General features: G+C 40.6%; 1 protein-coding gene across 1 annotated transcript in view; it reads left to right on the top strand.

Moving 5' to 3' along the window:
• Positions 1–25,198, top strand: part of LOC307015980 (general transcription factor II-I repeat domain-containing protein 2A-like) — a 576,621-nt gene that overhangs the window by 11,157 nt on the left and 540,266 nt on the right. The gene's annotated exons all lie outside the window — the stretch shown is intronic.

Below are 25,198 nucleotides of genomic sequence, written 5' to 3'. Positions count from 1 at the left end.
TGACTTTCGTTGTTTTTGAATCATAATGAAATTGTATTACATAACGTTAGTGTGTTTTTACCACAAACAGGAATAGTTCATTGTTATATTAGATTTGAGAAAGATTACAAGGATTTTATTTAGTTCACCAAGAAGATGTTTTTTGTTTTGTAACATATGCCAAGTAGTAAGATTCAAATATCAGCAGGTTCTGAATTATTATTCCTCTATCCCACAACCAACAAGAATGTGGATGGAGAGAACTATATCTACTGGAGCCAGCAGAGATTCGTAAATTGCACCAGACACAGTAAAAGGATGACACAAACAGTTAGATAAAAACAGACCGATAGAATGGCGCTAGACTTGTTTAAATAAAGAGTAATATTTAGCTATTTTTAGATAGTTTAATCCTTCTTATACTTTGTAAAGGAACAAGTGCCTTTACACCAGATACAGTATGAAGATGATTTATGATGTGAAAGGAGGGCGTTAGACATTTTCCATACCAAGCTAATTGCTGCTATTTTGCGAAGTGACATTAAAGGTTTAAGATAGAAGTTATGCACAAATGAAAAACTTTATATTTATGATGAATATGTATTCTTATTTGTATTTTTTACTTTTATGAGTTATGTACCATGCAATGTTCGGATGAAGAACGCATTGATTTCAATATTATTTACATACCTTAAATGGTATGTAAGGAGGGATTGTTAGAAATTAAAATCAATGTTGATATGGCGTAATTTGAATTAAATACACTATTTGATTTAAATCTGTTTTATTCTGAAAAACCGGAAGTTCTCACTATTAGCTTAACACTTTTATTCTGAAAATGCGTCACTTCCGGTTAGCATTTAGCATCTGGCGGAATCATACGATTTCAAACCTTGAACCAAGGTGAAATTACATGTGATGTTGTACACTGAGCACACTGGGATTAGCACTCATTTATTGACGCTGAATAATGTGTAGCAGAGAATGTTTAAATAACCACAGACGCCAGAATGATGCAATTTAGCTACAGAAAAAGGCAGGAATTGCATTGGACCCGCCCCCCGACAACGCCGGCCAATAGGAGAAGACCTCAGATGGCAACAGGAAGAGCAAGCCAAGAATTGATCTCTTCTACCCCCTGACCTGTACTGACCGGTCGTTGGATGTGGAGAGCGCCTCCACTCGCACATTTCATTTTGTACACCACCGCATCTTTTGTGTAATTAAATGCTGTTAACTTTTATAAGCTTCCCTTGACTCTTTTCAGTCTCTCTTGCCTTCAGGGTTCTAGAATTGCTTTCACTACTGAGAACCTTTCAGTAAAATGTTTTCAGTTGCGTGTGTGTGAGGTTAATTTTCAGTAGTGTGTGTGCGAGGTGTTCAGTAGTGAATGTGTGAGTATTTCAGTTCTGTGTGTGCAAGGCCAGATGTTTTCAGTAGTGTGTGTGTGAGGTGTTCAGTAGGCTAGTGAATGTGAGAGTATTTCAGTGGTGTGTGTGCAAAGCCAGATGTTTTCAGTAGTGTGTGTGTGAGGCAGTGTTGGAACCAGTGTCACTCTCGAGTCACCACTCTTCGAGTCCAAGTCCGAGTCACCCAAGGAGTGTCCGAGTCGAGTCCAAGTCTGAGTCACCTAAGAAGAGTCCAAGTCAAGTCCGAGTCATCATTACCTGTGTTCGAGTCCAAGTCCGAGTCACCCAAGGAGTGTCCGAGTCGAGTCCAAGTCCGAGTCACCTAACGGTACGTCTACACTACAGGCATCAAAAAATGCTTTCAACGCTTCGCCCATTCACTTGAATGGGGTGACGTAGAAGATTTTTAATCTTCGCCGAACTGCATTGTGGGGAGCATGGCATGGCTTTGCAAGCATCACGAGCATCTATCGGCATCAAAAGTTGAACAATGTTCAACTTTTGAGGCTCGATGCTTGGCATCAGCCAATCAAATTCCGTTTATGCAAATCCCGCCAGTGCAAGCTCAGCCAATCCAACCGCGTGCAAGCTGGGAGAGCCAGACCGCAGTTCATTTCCTCATATTCCAAACGAGATATTACGGTAGCAAATCAGCCGGTTCTTTACGACCGGAACTATTTACCGGGATACAAACCGGAGGAACCAGGCATGGAGGGAGGTGGCAGAGACAGTGGGTGAAACTGATAGTTTTTTCGCCTGTTTGGAGAGTTTATATCCAGTTTACTTCGTTTTAACATTGCTATTGCTTTGTATGTCGGGGACGGGAGATTCATGTGATTGGTTGCTCGCAAAAAATCGCCAAGCTTCAGACACGCCCAGCTTCAAGATTTTTTCATGCCTGTAGTGTAGATGGGCCGTAAGAAGAGTCCAAGTCAAGTCTGAGTCACAAGTCTTCATGTATTAACCTTCGTGGATATATGTGTTGAATTGCTTTTATCCTGTCATGTTATACTAATCTATTGAACTGCTGTGAAGCGAGTTTGGCTACAATTCTTGTAATAGGTGCTATATGTAACAGGCCCCGCTATGCAGGGCGCGATGACAGATAGTATTCCTGTAAAACAGGAGAAATGATGAACAACAAAATCCTTAGCTGCTCGTTTGGCGGGTCTTGCCAGAATTTATTATTCATTTGGCACACACACAATTGTTAATGTCCTTAACCATTTTACACAACACACACAATTGTTAATGCCCTTTTCTGTCTTCAATATAAACACTTCAATATATTTGAAATAAACTCCATGATTTAAAATAAGAATTTCTCTCTTCAGATATTGATGTTGTAATCAAACCCTTTTAAATACCTTCCCAGGTAAAGCATCAGAATCTAATCTGTGCTAGCATTAACATCCCACAAGCATTTATGTATTAACTGACCATAGAACACATACAGATAATACAAAACACACACACAAAATACTTTCGATATAAACCCAGAAAATATGTAAGTACAAAATGTACAGGAGCTGTAAACAATTACATGTACTTGCATTCACTTTGATCAAAGAGCTTATGCTACATTAAAATAGCGACTGCCATTACACACACACCCGCACACAGCAACCACGAGACAGTCTCCTACGCAGATTTGAAGACTATAAACAACGTCCAAACACCACTTCAAAAACTAGGACATCGTGACACCACACTACCGTGGATATTTATAACACTTGTGACAATATGTATACAAAACTGACCTGCAAAACAGGAGAAATGATGAACAACAAAATCCTTAGCTGCTCGTTTGGCGGGTCTTGCCAGAATGGCAAGCCAACGGCAGCACCGTCTCCACATCAGTCCGTTTACGGCAGGCGCAAATCACAACAAACCCCTTTACGGCAGTGTTACCCTGCCATCTACTGCCCCCTGCTGTCCATTGTTAAACAGGTTTCTAAAATGATATTAAATATAAACATAACATTGTGATCACACACTTTGTATGGGTCACATATACAAATATAAAGCTTATTACTAATATTATGTTTATTATTATTATTATATATAAATAAACTATATTTAGAATGAGTTACCTTTTAGAGAAGTGATTATATTTGTATGCCAATATTTTTCCTATGGTAAAGTTTTCGCTTTGCACTTTTATTTTGATAGTAATAAGATTGGGACTCTTATTTTGAAGGAACTTTTACCGGTTAAATCGGTTTACTGATAAAGATTTAGCCCCAGAAAGCACATTGCTACTTAGCATGCAAAATGACGTCATTCTGCATGTTAAGTAGCCATGTGCTTTCCTGTTATTGGCTGAATCTTTATTTGTTGATTAGATCACGTTACTCTGATGATAGTGTTCAAGACAGCCTAAATGTCTGAACTCGATCCTTAGAGTAATGTGTTAAGTTGTTTGTCTCCACTGTGTAGTGAGGGACATTTGAGTTTTGTATTGGTAGTATGTGTCAAGAGTGTCACAATATCACCCTTACAATAAAGGAGTGATTTTAGCATGTTGTCATTTTTGAAGAAAAAACACTGAAAACACGATAACCCCAAAAGTCAGCAGTATTGTTTTTGTTGGTATCTTTATATTTAGATTCGAATTTAAAAAAGACAATCATGAAAAATACTTTCATAAAAACAGAAAATGAGGGTCGACATGCTTGCAGACCCTGTAGGTGTTTATTTATCAGCTGAAGGTAGAAAAAACTCCAGAGCCATAAAGAATCCGTAGCTATCAGCTTCCATAGCGGGCTGGTTCAGGATCGGGTGTGATATCGCAGTCAGCAGCGCTAACGATGGATGGAATATTAAACGAGTTTGATGTATGGTGGGCACCCGTGTCCCTGCCCGTTTCCCCAGCAGCGATGAATCCTGGGGCAAGGATCTCATGTGAGGGGAACCAGAGATCTGCTCAGAGATCATCAGAAGGGTCTCCGAGGTCCCGCGCGGCCGCCTGCAGGAAGGAGGCCTGGCGAGGCGCTGTAATGACCAAACACAGCTCTGATTGGACATCTTGCATGCATTAAGGCAGGTCAGATGATGCACTGTGTCCTTCAGTCCCGGAGATCCGATAACAAAGCCGAGCTGTATGGGGTAAGGCGATCCGGCGCAGGGCCACGGTGCAGGCCGCTGCCTCCATCCCAAAGAAACACCTCTATGTTCCACTGCCATGAAAGTGGAGACCTTGAGATGCAAACAATACAGAGTCACATGTGGACGCAGACATGTTGAGAACAGACCGAGGAAGAGCTGTTCCCAAGGGTCCTCTATGGGGAGCAAAGCAAACAGGCCCAAAAGTGCAACCAAATAAAGCAATTATGATTGTATAGTGTTTATTGTTCCTCTGAAGTTTAAAAAAATACTTTATCTTAATTCATCTGATCCCATCTTATATTTTCTGAATAAATCTTCTCTTATCTCATGTTGTTTTAGTTTCTTATCTCATCTTATATTATCTTTATTCAACAAATAATATCTCATCGTATATCATTTATATTCAGACAACTTGAATTTATCTTATCTCAACTCACATTATCTTATTTTATATCTCTTAATTCATTTTATCTTATCTTATCTCAGTGATGTAATCCTAATTGATGCCATGTTCGAGGTAATTTTCTTGAACATGACAATAAAGAACTTGAAACTTGAACTTCAAGAGGTCTCTCTTGTGTTATCTGATCGTGCATCATATATCACTTTATCTTATTTTAACATTCTCTGGTCTTCTCTTGTTTTAAGAATTCCTCTCCCTTGGAGTCACCGCATTTCCAGCACACTGTTCAAAAATGAAAATTCCAGGTATTCTTTCAGGGTTAAGTTTGCCAAATCAGGAGACATGAGCATATGGCTGAAATGATTTCCATTGGGGAAACTAAAAGGGAAAACACTTAATAAATGAAGTTGTACTTTGTGTGCGTACATACAGCGATTATGAAAAAATTATGTAATTTGTAACACCTTTCTAGACGGACCTGCCAGCAGTTAAACTAAAATGATTCTTCATTATTCTTTTTTTATTGAAATTAACTATATTTGATGATAATGTTCTCAGACTGTCATCTACACATCAAATGTGCAGTTACAGCACTTCAACAGTAAATCCATCTGTTGTTAATCTGTATTAAATATATATAAAATAAATGAAATATTCATAATGTTTGGTACCGGGTTTCCGAGATAATTGCTACCCTTTTCGTCAAATGGTCTTAATACATATTCTCTATACAATGCAAATCTGTCTCTCTGTGTGAAGTGTGTAAGGCCAAAGCCAACAACATTCAGATGTGTGTTTTTGTTTTCAGAGCTCATGTCTCTGCAGACGGTACAGATGGATGGTGGTGTTCCTTCTGATAAAGAGAAAGGAAAACGTGTCATGTCTGTAATCAGCTGGCAGCACTTTCCCCCCAGCAGAACTTAAAGGTCCCATGTCATGCTTTTCCGGTTATTACCCGTCCCCTTGTGTGTTATGAAGGTTTTTATGCATGTAAACTGTCTGCAGAGTCAAAACCCTCAAAGTACACCCTGTAGCGAGTAAAACTCTAACACAGAAAATACCTCCCCAAAACGCCTCGTTGGAGATACGTCACTGTCCATTGATTCTTCCGGGTACATCATGATGTCATGCGTTACCCGGAACCAAATGGAACAATCCGTGGAGCCGTTATATTACGTCCGCGGAGACGTTACGTTAAGCCCCCGCTGATTGGTCCAAATTGACCAATCCACGGACTTCCTCACACACACACTCAGTGCATGCAGCTCTGCTGATTTCTCCTCCCTGGCTGCAGGCTGATAACCGACAGTTGGGATTGAACTCTCTGCAGACCCATTTTCACAGCGTTTATCAACCTTTTTCTTACTCAATATCAAGCCACACTTATTGTTTTTACTTCGGCTGTGACTTTGTGTGTGCTCAGGGTGAGTTTGTCTGTGTTTCGCTGCGTATCGTTAAACAAGGAAACCACACCTCCACGGAGCTCAGTGCGATTCACAACGTCCCTACCAATCAGAGCACACTGTGCTCACAGGGAGGGTGGGGGCTGGAGCTATTGGAGCTCCAACGAGCCGTTAAAGGCAGAGAGTGAAATTCAGTGAATACACGTAGTTTACAGAGATGCTGTATGAGAAACCAAAGTGATTTTGGAAAATTGCACAATATAAATCTATTCTAGTAGACCTCAACAATGGAATTATGATCAGTGGAAATGGCCATGACATGGGACCTTTAAGTTTATACAGTATATTTATTAAGTCGAAATATTTACACTTAACAAGATCCTATCTAACAGTTACAAGCGCAGCATGAATTACAAGGGTGTATTTAATGTGGAGCCTCTTTTGTGATGACATGCGTTGGAGAGACAAATTGCGGCAGTACAGTTCCCATTCAGCCGGCAGAAGAAAAGAGAAGCGATGTCTGGCCATTGATCGTGTGGCGCGGAGCAACAGATTTGGTTTGAGGGTGAACAAAAGGTTTTGTTTTGGTGAGATTTGTCTCTTGGCTCTGAGCTGACTTTCTTGCAAGGATCTTTTGTTTGTCATCCAAGAGCTGAGGGATAAGTAAGTGGTCTCTGTATGACCACCAGTTGATTCAATTCAAAGCATCGTTTGTTTGTTTGCAAATCTTACATTTTGCGCCACTAAATTGATTTTTTATATCACAGTTCCTTGCAGTTAGTATACATGTGATTGCAGCGACGTGCAGTCAGGGGAGGCAGGGGAGGCAGAGCCTCACCTGTCATACTCCAATGTAACGGGAAAACAACTAAAGAAAAACTAAATAGTAATAATAATAAAATGTCTCCACTGATCTATGATGTAAGTGTGATTTATGTATGATTCCAATCACTTTCTAAAGTCAAAATCAGCAAATGTGCCGAGCTCCGCTACGGGCAGCGATGAGAAGTGAGGCAGTGACGAGCTCTGCCTCTCGTAAGCCCACAGTAACTGGCTGGAGCGCGGGCACTAATTTAGCGCGGGCACTTATTTTGTGAGCGCGCTCAAGCCAGTTACTGTGGTGTGAGGTGAGGCACAGATGAGCTCTGCCTCACCTCAGAATGCGTCACCCCAAAGAAACTGGTTGGAAAGCGGGCCCTAAGCGCATACTTGTTACCATCTCACTGTATGTCACCAATGTAATGTTTTTAGATCCCTTTATTACATTTATCCTCGCCATCCATAGTCTCTAAATAACTTATTTCACGTATATATGATATTTAGGCTCGCTGGTCTCATCATATAACGGCAATGAAAAAAGCAGCAGGAGAGGCAGCCATAACCTCTGCCGCACTGAAGGGGGCGCACATGAGCCCACAGGTTCTTGTTGCTACTGTTATTCTACACAGAGACGGGTAGACACAAAGAACAAACTAGACTTTTGAAACTACAGGAAGATAAGGAGGACTTTTGCAAAAAACTAATAGAGATTGTTGTCCAGAAGGAAAGGAGAGCATGGACTTCATCTTCAAGTCAAGGTAAGACCACAATTGTAATGAAAATGGGATCTTACTAAGACAGAACAATACAATATTTAGATTTTGGGTGTCCTTTTGTTGAACGGTCTGTTTAAAATGAATCGAAGCATCAGACTAAAAAAGCTTTTGAAAATAACCGAATATTTTGATTAAGGTCAAAACTCTGAAAAAGTCAGTGCCTCACCAGCCATGAACCTCACCGCACGTCACTGTGTGATAGACTGATTAAAACATGTTTGATATTGAAGCAGCAGAGGCAGAGATCTTTTGACTTTATGTCCCTTACACTTTACAGGTCAACATCCAAAAACACTTGTGCCTACAATTCCTCAGGAGGTTGGTCAAACTAAATTCTGGTTTAATTTGTACTTGATGAGAGCTCTGGACTTAGTGTTTGGTTAAAGGCCGTGAAAACAAAGATTATGTTGTTGGACGCAAGGAAGATGCATCAATCCTGTGTTATGTTTATTATACAGCATACACATATTCCCTACTCAAAATCGAATAACTGTTAAAAAACAAGCCTGGGGCCGTATTCACAAAGCATTTTATCTTACCGCTAGGAGTGCTCCTAACTCGCGCTAAAACATTTTACGTAGGAGTTTTTTCTTAAAAGTTATTCACAAAGCCGCTGAGACCTACTCATACTAAGGATAAATGACTAAGAGAGAACTAAGAGTGACGCGCCGTTGCTATGGATTACGTCGATTCTCGTGCATGAGTTTAGAAGCGGTCAGTACGGTGATTGGTTGTTCAGAGCAGGCGGTCTCGGTGAAACTCATCCGCAACATCCCACAAACAAGCCCACTAAAACAAGGAAATAGCCTAGGCTATAAATGTATTCCTATCAAATAGTTATGGACAGTGCAGTTAGCAGAATACACGCATGATGACAAGTTTGTGCAGACCACGATAATGACGTTGTATATGCACGTTAAAGAGAGAGAGCAAACAATACAAATACGTAAATCGCATTAAATCAAGGAGGCAATTAAAAGCACCCCGCAAACTATTATCCAATGAGCATATTTCCAGCACTTAAACACTTTCAATAACAGCCCATACCGCCGTTAAAGCCCCCCTATCATAATGAATGAAAACAATCTGCGTGTTGATGGAATGAAATTTCTTTCTATTGACGAACACGTCCTCATCTTTTGAGGGCGCAATTATTTTTATGTGCGTCCCGTCAATAGCTCCGACCGCACCGGGCATACCTGCAATTGCCATGAAGTTGGCTTTGATCCTGTGTAGTTGTTGATTGTCCAAAGGAAACCAGATAAACTGCTGGATGATATGTGGTCTAGAGAGCGTGTTGATGGTTTGGTTTATGGCACGGCTGACTGATGGTTGCGATATTCCTAAATCGTCGGCATTGCAAAGTTGCATTTTCCCCTGTTGCTAAATATCGTAGTGTTGCCAAACATTTTATTTCCGGACTAATCGGGTTATTCCTGTTAGTCGGGGATGTTATTGCATCCCGCACTAATTCCACAACAAGTAATACCCTCACGATTTTGCCTATATCTCTTGATCAATTCACAGTCTTCCATTGTCTCCAAAACATTTCTTCTCGCAGCCATTTTCAGATTCTTTGTGAATAGGTCTTACTGAGTTAGGAGTCCTCTCGAGGACTTTTAAGCTCTCCTAAACTTAGGTGCTACTTTTAGGCCTAAAATACTTTGTGAATTGCTCTTAGTGAATAAAATTAGGAGTCCTACATTTAAGACTGACACGCCCATTATGTTTAGGAGTTTCTCCTAAATTCGCCAGTTAGGAGCTACTTTTAGCCCTAAGATCCTTTGTGAATACGGCCCCTGATATGTGTTTCCTCCACATACAAGATGATGTGAAGCTGATGGCAAACATGTTTTTATTTATAAAGTTGTGATGAACTTTTACCTCTAGTTTGGTCTCCACCAACTCCTCATTAGAGGCTATAATAAAAAATGTAAAAGCTCTTTGAATCTTAGAGGGTGTTAATGGTGTTGTGCAGGGCCGCCCCTCCCTACACGCAGATCACGCAGACTGCGTGGGGCCTCATCTTGTGCGCAAATGCAATTATAGGCCTGTCGCGATAAGCAATTAATTGACTTATCGTACGATAAATACAAATGAACTCAATAACTTTTCTGACCTCAATAAATTGCCGTTTACATGCTTGTTTGTTTACATAAGGATGTGACCAGCATTTCATCCAGACGTGCTGTGTCTGCCGGCGAGGCACGCTGTGAGGGGCGGGGCTCCCACATTGCCAGGTCAGGACACTCCGCGCGCAACAAGCCCCCAGGAAGTGCGCCAGACTCTGATGAGAATATTCGTTGTGGCCAAACGCCGGTACTACACTTCCGTTAGGTTGCTGGGACCGGAAACACTTTTTCCCATTGACTTACATTGGGAAAGAGTGGTCTGTAAATCGTTGGATAATTGTTTTTAAACTAAATAAACTACCCAGTATGAACACTTGTATAGCCCTTATTAAAAAAATGTGTTCCTCAAGTTGTAAAAATGTGCTAATAACGTTATTCTGAGAGTTATTTCCCTCTGCATTATGAACGCGCATCTAACCCACGGGACTGCGCCGCCCGGCACGTTCATGTGATGTGACCATAGGATGTGACGTGTTCAGCACTACTGTACATGCGTTTACCTTTACCCATGGATGCACAATAAGAACGGACCCATATTGCCTTACTGCCATCCCACGGAGCTGTAATAATGGATATTGCACGTTTGCTGTAATTCATCATTTGTAAAATATATGGGCTGTATGATTAAATCTTGTACCGTAAAGGTTGTATTAAATAAAGTTAATATTACGGACGTAGATTAACGTCCCTGTAGCTTCTTATTGCACTAAGAAGCTTATTGCTATATATATATATTAATATACATATATATATATACAGTGCAATAATTATTTCATGCTAAATGAAGCTCTGTTGCTTGGATATCACTAGATCCTGTTACAGCGTAATATAAGTACATAACGATTGATGTGTACATTAGCATAATTACTAGCTAGCCGCTAGCTGCTAACTGCCGCCTCGTTAATATCAAATCCATCATAAAAACAAGCCATTACCATGCTGTCATGAACGTGCGGTGCTGTTACGTGTACGCAAATTGACGTGCTTGATGTGAACGAGCATTTTGGTTAAAGTTGCGCATGCGCTATGAGCGCACATACGGGTACTTCTCAGGCATGCCGGGTAATCTGTGACGTTTCGCTCTCTCAAAAGCTGGGCCATTTTATCATCATGCGCCAATGAGCAACTCTTAGGAATGAATGAGGCCGCACCTCCCACGCTGTATCCAGTTCTTATTATACATCCATGGCGCATTCAGGTAGGCCCGCCCCAAGGCCGGCTACGTCTATAGAAATCTCAGAAGGTGAATTCTTGCATAGAGGGTAGTACCCATAGAGTCCAGTAGAGGGCTCCGCCTGTGTTAATATAACAAGGGTTACAATTCGTAACCCAGCGTTTTTGTTGTGTTCTTTCTTTCGTGTGCAGCATAATGGACTAAACGACAGCTGCATTTGTACAACCAGAATGTTGCAGAATGACAATGAGGGATTCTTTTTTTAAGGCGAGTCATTTTGGCCCATCTTGTGCGATGATATCCAAGGTTCTCCTGTAAATGGAGTTTCAAAGCATTCTCCAAAGTGTCATGTTGTATGTATTTTGATTTGTAAACAGTCACATTTAAATCTATTGACTCAACAAAAAGTAAACCAGCATAAACAAATAATAATGTATGTGTATTTGTAGAATTGTTTACTTTTTCCAAGGTTGTTAAAGCCTGCAATTGCCAGAGACAAGGACCCTTTCGGAATGGTTCATGATGGAGCTGGGCTTCATAACATAAAGTAAAGATTCAGATTCAGCCCAAGACAGAAGATTTAAACCTTGATATCCAGTTAGAAGAAGGAAGACCCTGCAGTTTCCACATGATTTCAGGATAGTCAGCAGGTTGCGGTTTTCTTCTTCTGATTTATGCCCAACGGTATACTGTTTTTCTCAGACGCGGAGGGATACTGACTTGTTGTGAAAAGTAACTTACAATTCTACCCGTGGTATACGCTCAGTATATCACGGCTAAGAACCAATCAGATTGCTTGATTTGACTTGTCCGTTTTATAAACATATATATATACACATTTACAGTCTATACATTGGAATGATTTCAAACCTGTTTTATCCCAATAATTATAAAGGAGTGCCTTGGAAATATGTGTTTACATAAATTGTGATCAAAACGTTTGAGACCCACTGAGATAACTTAGACTAAAGTTAACTTTCTAAACACTCAGAGAGTCCTTTAGCTCACCTGAGTCTCTCAGTCTGAGAGGAGACGACTCTCCTCCAGCTTGTTGTGGAAAAAACAGCTCCTTGTGTCCGTTAGTGCAGCTAGCTTACCAGATGCTGGCAAGCACACTTTTATTTTCATGCAACTCTCTGATTGGTCTGGTGTCTTGCTTCTGTTGCATTCACTGAACACGGGAAATTACAGTCCTGCCATCCTCTCTAGTGTCATGATGAGGTTCACGTAAAGCACGGTTAATGTATTATATTATTGAGGTAGAATTGTCCGGGGCTTCAGAAACAACACACACTACAAAGATGTAAAATATTATTTTACCAACAATGTGGAATTTATTGGCTACATATTACACATATTATGCAGAGCGGGAGCAGCAATAACCGTCAAATAATAATTCAGACAGGGGAGCTCCGCACCGCCTGCCTGCCGCTAGGGGGTGCTGCAGCGCCCTCAGCACCCCCCTTCCCGCGCCCATGTTTCTTTCACAACTTCGCCATCTTTGAAAGACTTCATGTGTTTCGCAAGAACGTGACTGACACGATAAGATGCTATGGTAGCAGCCTTGCTCTTGTTGTTGGGCCTGGTGAAAACGGACTGCCGTGCATTTAGCTGTCCTTTCAGGTCCCTCACCTTTTGGGAGCATACTTAAAGCAGGGGTGCCCACACTTTTTTGGCTGGTGAGCTACTTTTGAAATGACCAGCTCATCGAGGTCTACCAACCAAAAATAAAATCCCAAATTTCATGGGTTGCTGAATAACATGTTTTATTTATACATAGGATAACTACAATAGGGCTGCAACAAACGACTAATTTGATAATCGATTCATCTATCGATTAATGAAACGATTAATCGACTATTCTGACTATTACTGTAACCTTTGAATGTGACATCACAAACAAATATTCTTCCTCCCATTCTGGGTGGAAGTGGTATATTTTTTGCTTTTTGCTCGGTCCCGCACTCATTTTGTTGTTTGTCTCTTGAACTTAATTTGGGTTTTCCCGGCTCTTGACTGATTTTGTATCGCTTTGCATTCTGGGTTAACAGAATGGAAAGCGAAAAGTCGCTTTTTCTGTCAATCAAGTAAACTCCCGAATTAAGTGGCAGGGAGGCCAAGGGAGGAGGGATCAAAACCTGTTTTGTCTATTTTAACGGAGCTGGATTTTTTTTAATTTATGAATGACTCGCGATCTACCAGCATTGCTCCCACGGTCGGTCGACCGCGGTCGACTTATTGGGCACCTCTGATTTACAGCATCCAGGTAACTTTTCAGAGTTGTTGTGCCATCGTGGTAGGCCAGTTTCTTGTCGCATATTTCTTCTTACCGTCGTCCAATTTAAAATGGTCCCACACAGCTGAAGTCTTCGGCATTTTGTGTTCAGGTGTGTGAAACGAGGTGAAGCGAGGTGAAGCATGCCGTTTGCGTTCGTGACTGTGAGTGAACGCGATGTCAGGAGCAACGGCTGAGATTGTATATATTTCCGCATTTTAACAGTGCAATTCAAAAGTATATATATAGTATAACAATATGGCAATTCGCCTTTAATGATGGCATACATTTAGGAAAAAAAAAATTGAAATGAAATTGAAACCCGAATAGTTGGCCAACGAACGAATAGTCGAATATTCGGGTACAGCCCTACCTCCCACTCAGAGTAAAAATTACAAATTTTGGGCTCTTTTGCTTCTGCTATAATTGCGGTCTTGTGTGTGTGCGGACTGTCACTCTTGTTGACACGGACAACGTCAGCGCACTGCCCACCAGCCACGCCCCGACACATGGGGTCACGCCGGGCAATCACAAAGCTTTGATGCATTCAAGTGCATTATTCTGGCACAGGAAGATTATGTTATAGGACATTAACGATAAAACTGAATATTGTTGTTCTATTTTTAGACACATCTTGCGATCGACTGGGAATCTCCCCGCGATCGACTGGTTGGGAACCCCTGATATAGATAGATAGATAGACAGATAGATAGAGCTCTGTTTTCCAGCCTGAGTCTATTTAATGTATTGTTTTGGTGTGTGATTTAATTAATTAGTTTTATTTATTAAAAAGTTTTGTTTGAAAGGATATACTTGAATTATATATAATCATTATGTCAGTGGTCTAAAATGGTCTTACAACGGTGCCGACAATATTATCGTTTATCGCAATCATTTCCATGAAAATGTATCGTCCAACAAAATGTATTATCGTGACAGGCCTATGCAATTATGCGCTCTGCAGTTACCCCGCTGCGAGGCTCCGGCAAATTAACAGTTCACGAGCGTGCCCCGTCAACGCTCGCGACACATAAGGGGGGCCTCATGAAACACCTTTGCGTGGGGCCACAAGTCGGAAAGGGGCAGCCCTGGTGTTGTGCATGGGTGTTGCAAGGAACGCAGCATGTGTGTTTGTCCTACATGTATGACATTTGGTAAGTATATGTAAAATGTCGAGACAACCAAAAAGTATTTTTGAGGTATACCATAAACCCAACAGGAAGTTGGCAATTTTTCTTTTTATAGTATTTTTTGGAACATTTGCTGTACATAGGCAAACTCCTACAGGTTTCATCTGATTGAATTGAAGACATCTACACGCCAATATTAAGTCGTATTCATATTGCCTCCTACTGGCAACAGGAAGTCACCGGTGTTGTACGTTGATGTCCTCCCTTGCAGATGCCTCTGAGATGTGTTCATCAAAGCCTCAATAACTGGGGGATGCTCCATGGTGAAAGTTGTGTATCTTCATTAAACAGCTTGGCTGTGGTGGACAATTGAGATCCTTTGCCATGTTATGTGAAACTGTTGTAACTCAACATCATTATCATCAAATGTACACCTTTGATAAGGGTCCCAGCCTGAAGACATCTACAAGTCAACCAATGTATTTAATAATAAGGTTGTGATTACCTTTAAGCACTTGTTTGGTCTCCACCAATTCCATGGGGGAAAAAAAATGTATTGTAACATGCATAAAGGCATTCTGCAGGACTCAGTGTTAGTACCAATGCTGATCAACATCTATATCCATGACTTCATGCGCGTACGGCTTGCAGAAGACCTTGCCATCCTACTCAGTCAGCCATAATTGAAGGCAGCAGCAGAGGGTGAATGGAAAGACATGAACATCCAGCAATGACTTGCTGCCTCAGCTTGGTGTGGATAAGACGGCATCATCAATGTTCCTGGAAAGAACTGAAAGACTGGTGCTGTAGCCCATTAACATGGCACTTTGGCCTGGCTTTCCTCAACGGAGCTGCAAATCTAAGAAAATGTCAGAAAAATACTTTTACAGGTCAATATTGTGTCACAGTCATAGCACCTGGCAACAGCAAGTCATTCTTAGGGTAAAAGCAACATACAAATTACATGAAAAATACATTGTGGGATGCACACATGATACAGAGTGAGTAATGTTTGTTAGGCATGAAGAAACAAGTCTTCTTCGGCCACGGCAAAGCCCTGCAGCGCTAGCCAACGTCTCTCCACTCACTCAGGTGCGTGTGTCTGTTCATCGCTGCTTGTAGCTATCATACTTTGTGCACTCTGCAGTAGAATCTGGGAACTGGTGAATGCAGTTGGTCATTTCCCTCACACTTTTCATCTATGCCCCCTCCACACACACACATCCCCACCCTACCCCCTCAACAATTGCCCTCATCCTTCCCAGCCTGCTCTTGGCTGAATGACAGAGAAAATAAAGAGATCTAAATGTCAGCGGGGAGCTGAGTGCATTCCTCTCGCCCTGTCCCCAGACCGGTCACCCAGAACAACTTGTGAGCCTGGGACAAAGCTGACGACAGCAGGTGGCCATATAAAGAAATTTTGCTCCCAGAATTAGATCTTATCCCAGGGAAGTGCCATTGAGTCATAGATAATACCCCACACCCCCCATCCTGCTGCGTGCAGAAGGATTTTCATTTCAATCTCTTTACACAACGCTGCTTTTCATCTTGACCAGGGTGAGATGACAGTGCTGCAACTATGAAATAAATGGGAAGCAGTTGAAAGGCAGAATTATCCCTTGGACCTGCAACATTGCTTGGAATGTCCCACTGCTTCCGTACACTTGAGAAATTATTAGATGCAAGAGAAAATACACACACACACACACACACACACACACACACACACACACACACACACACACACACACACACACACACACACACACACACACACACACACACACACACACACACACACACACACACACCGTTATATACAGATCAAGACAGATAAAACCAGACAGCAGTGGTACCTATCTGCACATACACACACACACAAACACACACTTTAATCCAAACGGGGCTGCTATTTTATAATTTCATCTCATCCGTCTCCTTTTTCCCATCCTGTTTTCCAGGGGGCATATAAATGATGCATGAGGACGAAAATGTCACCCTCAAAATAAAGAGAAAGCAATTTCATCACATAGAAAATGATCATTTTCAACTTTTTCTTTAGTGTTTGCAGATTCACTGTAGTGAAATGCCAGCTGTTACACAAAGCTGAATGTTTTAAAGTGTTAAGGGAGACATCGCTCACCCAGGACCAGCGTGATAATCAGAGGTCATATATGTGATCTAAACTCAGTTCACTCTCAATTAGAATAACCTTCCATTTTTTTCTAATACTGGTTATTTATTTTTCTGGTTTTATTGTGAAATACTGAATAGTTTAAAATATGCAGGCATCCAAAAGTTCTTTACAACAAACAATTTCAGGCATAACAAGCACTTGATTTGAGACTAGCCTTATTCTTGATATGACATGAAACATGTTCTTGTTTTGTCTAGATGACTGAACACGGCATCTATTGCACGTCTGTCCGTCCTGGGAGAGGGATCCCTCCTCTGTTGAGGTTTCTCCCATGTTCCCCTTTAAAATGTGGGGTTTCTCTGGAAGTGTTTCCTTGTACGATGTGAGGGTCTAAGGACAGAGGGTGTCATATTGTCATACTGATATTCTATACACTGCGAAGTCCACTGAGACAAATGTAACATTTGTGATATTGGGCTATATAAATAAACATTGATTGATTGATTGATTGATTGATTGATTGATTGATTGGTTGATTGATTGATTGATTGATTGATCATATACTTATTGTCCCTTTAGATAAAATACATGTAATGTGACGTAAACAATATAAAGTAAAAGGAGCCTAATGAAATGCCAATAACGCACTGAAACACAGCGGAACAAAATGAATAATGAGTAACCTGGTAGATTGAATTTTTTAATACAAAGTAATTAGTCACTCATTTTAGATTTAGTGCAGAACAGTGTTTGGGATCGGTGCGTGGTTCTGCTTGGTGAGTATTTTTAAGTGAGTCTATGCACGTTTTTACAGCGTTAACGCCACAGTTAACAAGCGGCCATGAAAATGTTATACTGTCAATAAAGTTAAAACCCCATTAAATGTATCTGCTCTAGGTTTGATGAACACATTGGGACACACACACCCACCCACCCACCCACCCACCCACACACACACACACACACACACACACACACACACACACACACACACACACACACACACACACACACACACACACACACACACACACACACACACACACACAGTGTCGGACCCCAGGAAGAGTAGCTTTTGTCGAGAGCAAAAGCTAATGGGGATCCTTAATAAACATGAACATATGCTGTTGTGTAAAAGTAATTCAGAGACGTCCGATGGGAATATAAATGAATCACCTTTTCACCTATAACCACCTGTTTGTAAACTTGTCATGGGCCTCCAAATATTTAATATGTTTATGTTTTTCTCATACTTTATTAAATGTGGACACCAAACAGCTGACAGACGACTGGGGTGCTGATATATATTGACAGATGCTGATGTTCCTATAGACGCTATCCTCCAAAGATGGCCGTGATTCCCCAGAATGCAGTGCGGTTCCTTTCCCTTGGAGGCTGATAGCATAAGTGCATGAGTTTGAGCAGACCATAATTCTGCTGATTTCCAGAGAACTGCTAATCCAAATATATTCAAACATAGCTTGTAATCTTTCATGGGAGTCTGTTAAAAATGTCGCTTTACCAAAGGGTAACGTTAGGCGGGGTGTCTTTTATCCATCTGTGTAAAATAGACTTTCGTGCAATTATGAATAGGGAGAGACAATTCTCTAGAGCAGGGGTTTTCAAAGTGTGGGTAGGTGAGCCTCCCCTCCCAATTATTATTGCTGTTATTATTATTATTATTATTATTATTATTATTATTATTATTATTATTGTTGTTGTTGCTATAATGCAGGGGTATTAAATTGCATTTCAAAGAGGTCCAGTAAGAGAAAATGTAATTAAATGCTCTGTTTTCGCTGTCTACCTTCCGCCATTTGAAATTACTCCGACTGTTTCTCTCCTCTTGTCGTGTCTCTGTGTGTGTTTGAATCTATCGTGCTGACTGCACCGATTTGATTGGCTGAGTAGCGTCACCTCCTTAAAACATTAAACAATAACTTTTTTAAACCTTTTTATTTTTATGTTTTAAACATATTGTATAAAACTCCCCCACTACTTGGACTATTCCTTGCACCCCTCTAGAATAAGCCCGAATGGTCTCAACCATATTGCATCAGTAACGTCGACTTATTATTATAACAAGATCGCAAGGACGCTGGTAGCGATCGGAAAATTGAGTGTTGTTCAGTTTGTGTGTTGTGGAACATGCGTGTCCGTGCATGAAAATATACCACACACCCAATTACAATTGCATGTTCAATTCACTACCCTGGAAGTTAATACAGTTGTTAAAGTTGGAACAGCCTGTGGACAGCCGTTCTTCCTTGCATGTCAGTCGACGACACCTTCTTACAGAGGACAGGCACATCAAGCTGCAGCACGACCCGTATATTTCCGCACGCCGTTTCCTCAAGACATTATTTTTTTAACATTTTCAACATGGTGGATAAATGCTTATATGCTCCCGGTAACACACTGAACGTCAACTTTGCCTCCTTATTACACTCACCCCTACTTTAGTGGGAACAATGAGTCTGCGTCTTTGATGCACACAGGAATAAACGCAGATCATCCTCTGGCTGCAGCCTTTACCGGTACTTGCTTTTGATCAAAGTCAATGCGGAAAACCTGCACTCACACAGGTAGGTGGAGGGGAAGGGAATGAGCACTTTTACAGCCTTTTTGGCGAGGTGGGGGAACTCGGTCTCCACAGACAGCCACAAGTGGGCAAGTGTCACTTTACTCGTCTTTTTCTCGTTCTTTTGTGTCTCACGCTGCGCCTCCCCTGAAGCTCTCTGGCGCCCCCCAGGGGAGGCGCGCCTCACACTTTGAAAACCGCTGCTCTAGAGGGAAGACTGAGAAGGAAACACCAGGGTCCTTCTTGAATTTATGAAACGTGCAGGGATCTGGCTGTGGCTTCGCTGGTCTCAGGTCAGTCTGGTGCTGCAATGACTCACCATCGCCTCTAGAGAAGCAAAAGGTAGTAAAGACAGGAAATCTACAATACAATACATAGAAATCTTTGACATGACGTCCAAACTGTTACCTCTACACATTCTGTTGATAAAGGTAGTTATTTTGTTTCGGTATAACATTTCAGCATATCATACACATTGTACATTTAAAGAGGATTTTATTTGTTCTTTAATTTTTACTTTCAGCAACATAACATTGGGTAAAGTTGTGGTTGAATGTACAGGTTACCACATGGAAAGAACTATCTGTTAGGTCTCTACTGCCCCCCACCAGAGAACATCTTCTTCACATTGTAGACCCCTGTCCCCTCATCAGCTACAGTGTACTCATCAGACAACACACAGCATCTGGACTATGACCCAAGAACCAACCTGTATGTTTTTCTACATGCCTAGTTGTACAATATATACCAACATATTAACTTTCCTAAAACAAGATTTTGACCTGCCTGTGTTCAGAATTCTACTTTAAGCAGGTCAGTGTGTAATGAAGTGTTTGGATCAGGGTTTATGGCAGGATATTATGTCTGACATAGAAAGACAACTGCTGGGTTTTATATATTACTTTTTTTTTCTGGCAGAGACATGCTTGAGGACCAGTTTATGTTCAAAACTGAAAATATGCACGGTGTAAAAATGATCAATCAGAATTCCTTCCTGGGCTCATCAATAGAATTTCATGGTAGGCAGCAGCGAGGGCTCCTCTGCCTCCCTTGATTCCGCTGAGTAGTGATTCTATTTTTGATCCATGCCCATTTTCCACTGTTACTCCAAATGTATACAACATGCAGACAACTTGTGACTTCAGCCTGCAGACCAAAGTGACTATTTGAAAAGCTCAAACCATGGTTTCATCTTTTTGATGATAGCTTTGCTGGAACCTGTAAACGGTGGTTTTGAATCCTTTCATGCGCTGAAGGCTCAGTCTGAACTGTGGATGACTCACACCGTAGAGCCGTGTTTAGCAGTGTGATTGGCTGTGAGCCTGTTCCTCTGATGTCCTTATTTATAGATAGGACCGTGCAGTTGTGTGCTTCGCTCAGACTTCATGTAATCGGGGTTCATGTTTTTAACCTTAGCTGAAGTCTCATGGAATACATTATCATGTTTCACTGTTTCCAAATGCAACACCAGCCAGCTTCAGATCTGCAGGCATGTGTATGATTTAAACACAACTTTGAATCATAAAACATCCGACCACAATTTAAACAGAAATGTATGTTGCTACTGCCGTAAGCTAGGAAAGCATTTCTTTTTCTTTTGTAAAGTTGGGCTTTTTACTATTGGGATCTTTTTGCTTTGGGTGCTAGCCTAAAGTGGACTTTGCACTTTTTTGGCACTAAAGGTCACCGCTTGGTTTGGCCTCCATTGTTGTGGAGTAATGCTTAGTTTGCAGGTGCTTCTTCAAATGTTAAGTTTTTCGCAGCTGAGAGATTTTTCCCCCCAGGCACACTATGCATTTGTTGATGGGGGAATTTTTACATAAATTGTTTGAATTTGCTTTAGGCGTAATCTTATGATCAATTAAGGACGTGAACACTATCAGTGACAGGCGGTGCCATCACAGCTGGCTAGCAGCTTTGCCCACCTCAGCTCTAATGATCCACCTCTTTGCATATGTTTTTGGGATAAGGCAGTATTAAATCAATTCCAGATGAGTTGAATCAGGTTGAGGAAACCTCTCGTTATCTTTCCGGCAAAAACTTGACAAAATATTTAAATAAAAACAGGAAAAACAAAGTATTCAAATATTCAAAGGCTTCATTGTCATTTGCACAGTAGCTCCTTGGCAATACAATACGTAAGTCCCAGGATCCTCTAACAATGCAACATAATTTATATAAGACATAAAACAATGAAGGTAGTGCAAAAGAAACAGAATAAATAAAACAGTGCAAGAGAATGTTGCAAGTGACCAATGTGCAAGTGTAAGAAGTGAACAATATATAAATGTAAAAAAAGAATAAGATAAGCTAAAAACAGAAAAACTAAATACTGTGCAGGAATACAATTCCGTTTATGGTAATAATAAAGAAATATGTGAACTGCAAACAGATGCTTAAAGTTATGAGCTTACAGAGTTAAACACAGTGGCGTTACTATCGACGGTGCAGCCGGTGCTGGCAAGGGGCCCGTGCAAAAAATTTAAATTAAAATATATTTTTTAATATATATTTTTTTAATATTTTTGCATTTGGGGCCCAAAACAATATTTGCATCGGGGCCAATCACAACCTTGTTACGCCACTGGTTCAACAATAAGCAGTCTTATGGCCTGTGGGATAGACCTGTCCCTGAGTCAACAATTAACACATACACAGCATTATGGTTGCTTACTTGCTACCATTATGGCCAGTCTGTGAGTAAACGTTAAACATGGTACCTCCCTACCTATGAAAGGCATGACAAATAATTTAAATATACTTTTATAAGATAAAGTTACCTTCCCAACACTGTCAGTTTCACAACAGTAATAGAATAAGTGCTTTATTGAATGCACTGGTAAATTTTTTTTCTAAAGAGCAGTGTATCATGCAGGCCCCCCCACCCTCTCCCTCTCCTCTCCTCTCTAACACTGCCCAGCCGATCTGCTCCCCCAGCCTCACCTCTCCCGGATAATTTGCTCGCTAACACCTGATACTTTCATGTCGCTGACTCGCAGACTGCCCACAATTGCCTTGCCAAATGGCCTGAGACCACCTATTCTGCAGGTCCCTACTGTGGATCAGTTGAACCCCGTCCAGGAGCAAACTCTGCCTAATTGATCCCATATGTTCTCCCACAGTTCAGATCCACCCGCTGGCAGCATCTCTGCTTCAGTACCAGAACTGCTTAAATGCAGACTTGATGCCTGCATGGGCTCAGCGATCAAAGACACAAAGATGGTATTGATCAGAAGAAAACAAGTCCAGGATAGAAGGAGCATTGTTTATTGGCCAAAAGGGAAAACTCAGACAAATAATCTAAAACCTTGTACAAATGAAAATGCCATAATAACATAACATGCATGACATGACCAGAGTCACTTCAAAAGCTGAAAAGACAGGAATTATTTAAATTTGTGATGTGTTTGGGGGGGACGGCAGCCGTTGGCAGGACGGCTGGGACTCGGTGAATGTTGGCAGCAGGGTGAGGAGCTGCTGCTCTGTGTGGCCTTCACTTCCAATTGTAATTTATTTGCAGGTTGTTAAGGGACTCTGTGGAAACAATCTGGAAAATTTGCTAATACACACATTTCCATTGTGTTGCTCCTTATGGGACAACAAATATTTAACCAATTTGTGAAAGCTGTAGTATTTCTGTTCTGAGCGTCTGGTAATATTTTCTGGGGAATAAACATCCTGCAGACAGGTTATCATGTGTTTTATGTTTCTGGCAGCAGCAAAATACGTGTTACATTTTGTCTGTTGAACCATGAAATTATATTTAACAGAGAACAAAATCTGCCAGTGGGGTTAGGATATTTCATATGGTACCAATATTTCATATACTGTATATATATAAGTTCCCTTCTTTTGATACTAGTAGGCCTACATATATTTTCTTTTATATTGTTTGAATTAAAATGCTTAATACTATCACTGAAAAAAACACATTTCACACACAACAGTTGTATTTGCTCGGTTAAAATGCTCCGCCATTTCTTAAACAACTACAAGTATAAATAGTGTGTTTGCTGGGGACTATTTTCTGCAGCGGAGTAATACACTTTCTGCATACTGGATTATCGCAGTGACATGTCGCCTATACTCTTTAAATATGAACTAAATAAGTCTAAGTTTGGTGACGCTCAAATAAAAACATGACACAGCTTTTAAGCAACAGTTAGTTAATGTTTTAAATAACAGCTGCAGTATTTTTGGAAAATTAAGTTTTATTTTGTGCAGTAGGTTGTTTTCTAACCATTTCTGTTTTTGTTTTATTGTAACACATTTTAAATAAAACTTTCGATTTTGAATAAATTCTTAGATGTTTTTGCTCATTTTCACAATTTTCCTAGCTAATCATATATTTAGGAAGATAAATATAGCCAAAGGACAAATAAAGGTTGTAATGATCATTGAACTTAGACTAAAATATTCTGAATGTAGTAATTGTCCTAACAATTCTGCCTGTCAACAGTAACCTAAAGTGATCTACTGACAGCCCCTAACAAGAATGTTAATCACATAATATATGACATTTTTATTTTTACTTTAATAAACTATAAATTCATTAAACAATATGCTTGCTATACATTTAAAAAACACAGAAACATACTGTCCTTCTCTTTTACAGCAAAAAGCTGTAAAGTCATTTCATGGAAACATACCGTGAAAATATTTGACCGAAAAAATATTCACTGTGTCACTTGGTTTACTCACAATAATCATAATAATAGGCAATACTATTAAGTTGAACCTAATATCTGTTATTTAAACACAATAGTATTGCCTTCAACTAACCTGTGTGTGTGTGTGTGTGTGTGTGTGTGTGTGTGTGTATGTGTGTGTGTGTGTGTGTGTGTGTGTGTGTGTGTGTGTGTGTGTGTGTGACAGAACATCAAAAGAACCCCTGAGTGCATACAAACAGCTCTGCCTCTGTGGCGAACCATAGTGCAGCGGGAGAGAACTGAGTTTGCAGAAACGCTGCCTCAAACTGCTCCTCCAGCAAACTGCTGCACACACAAATCTGGAACAAATTGTGATCTAACCCTGGTTGGAATTCACAAGAGCGGCCTAGGAAAATATCAGCAAGTTAAAGCAGATCTCAAACTCAAAGCCTCTGAGCCAAAGTGAGTCCAAACTGTAAAAGTTGTCAACAAGAGAGAAGTCAATAAATCAGATTTGATAATGAGTGTCCAATAAGTGTATTAAGATGCAGAAGATCTTAAAGTGAATTAAAATAAAAGCTCAATATAACACAGCAGAAGGTTTCCAAATATTTATCAGTTTAGTTTTCTATCTTTATTTTCGTTTACCTCATTATCAGGTCCAAATGATCTGTCACTCATAATTCAATAAGTGTAAAGTGGATGTAATGGCCTCCCTTTGGGACCTCAGATTGTGTGGGATGTCAGACTCTGTTTTTGACTGCCACATGACAATCCTGAGAATGTGTTTGATAGCTGTTTCCATCCGTCTAATGTCATTCTGGCAGCCCTAAGCATCGCAGCGTGCACACAGACATAATTATATTCCCACATCCCACACAAGTTATCGTCCAGGATGTCTCCCAAAAGAGTTTCAACGTGAAGCCATTGGAGGGAAGGTGTTAACCAACTGCTATCTCAACACGCAGGATTGAAATGGGTTAATATCAAGCTCCAATGGAGGCAGGACTTAGTCAGCCTAAAAAATGCTGCTCAAAAATCAAGTAAAAGAATAATTTAAAAAAGCTGTTCTCACTTCTAATAAGTGAACAAAAATTGCCAATAGAACAAGTGAACAATTGCCTTGTAAGATTTCTTGAAATAAGATGGGATATTTGGATAAATCAGGTATTGTAATCAGCTGGGAAAACTTATGTTGAACTATATCTTACCAGAATCAGGAA

Source organism: Notothenia rossii (genome assembly GCF_949606895.1).
Source record: "Notothenia rossii genome assembly, chromosome: 8".
Lineage (NCBI taxonomy): Eukaryota > Metazoa > Chordata > Actinopteri > Perciformes > Nototheniidae > Notothenia > Notothenia rossii.
The sequence above is the reverse complement of the archived record's forward strand: the minus strand, read 5'-3'. Positions and strand labels throughout refer to the sequence as shown.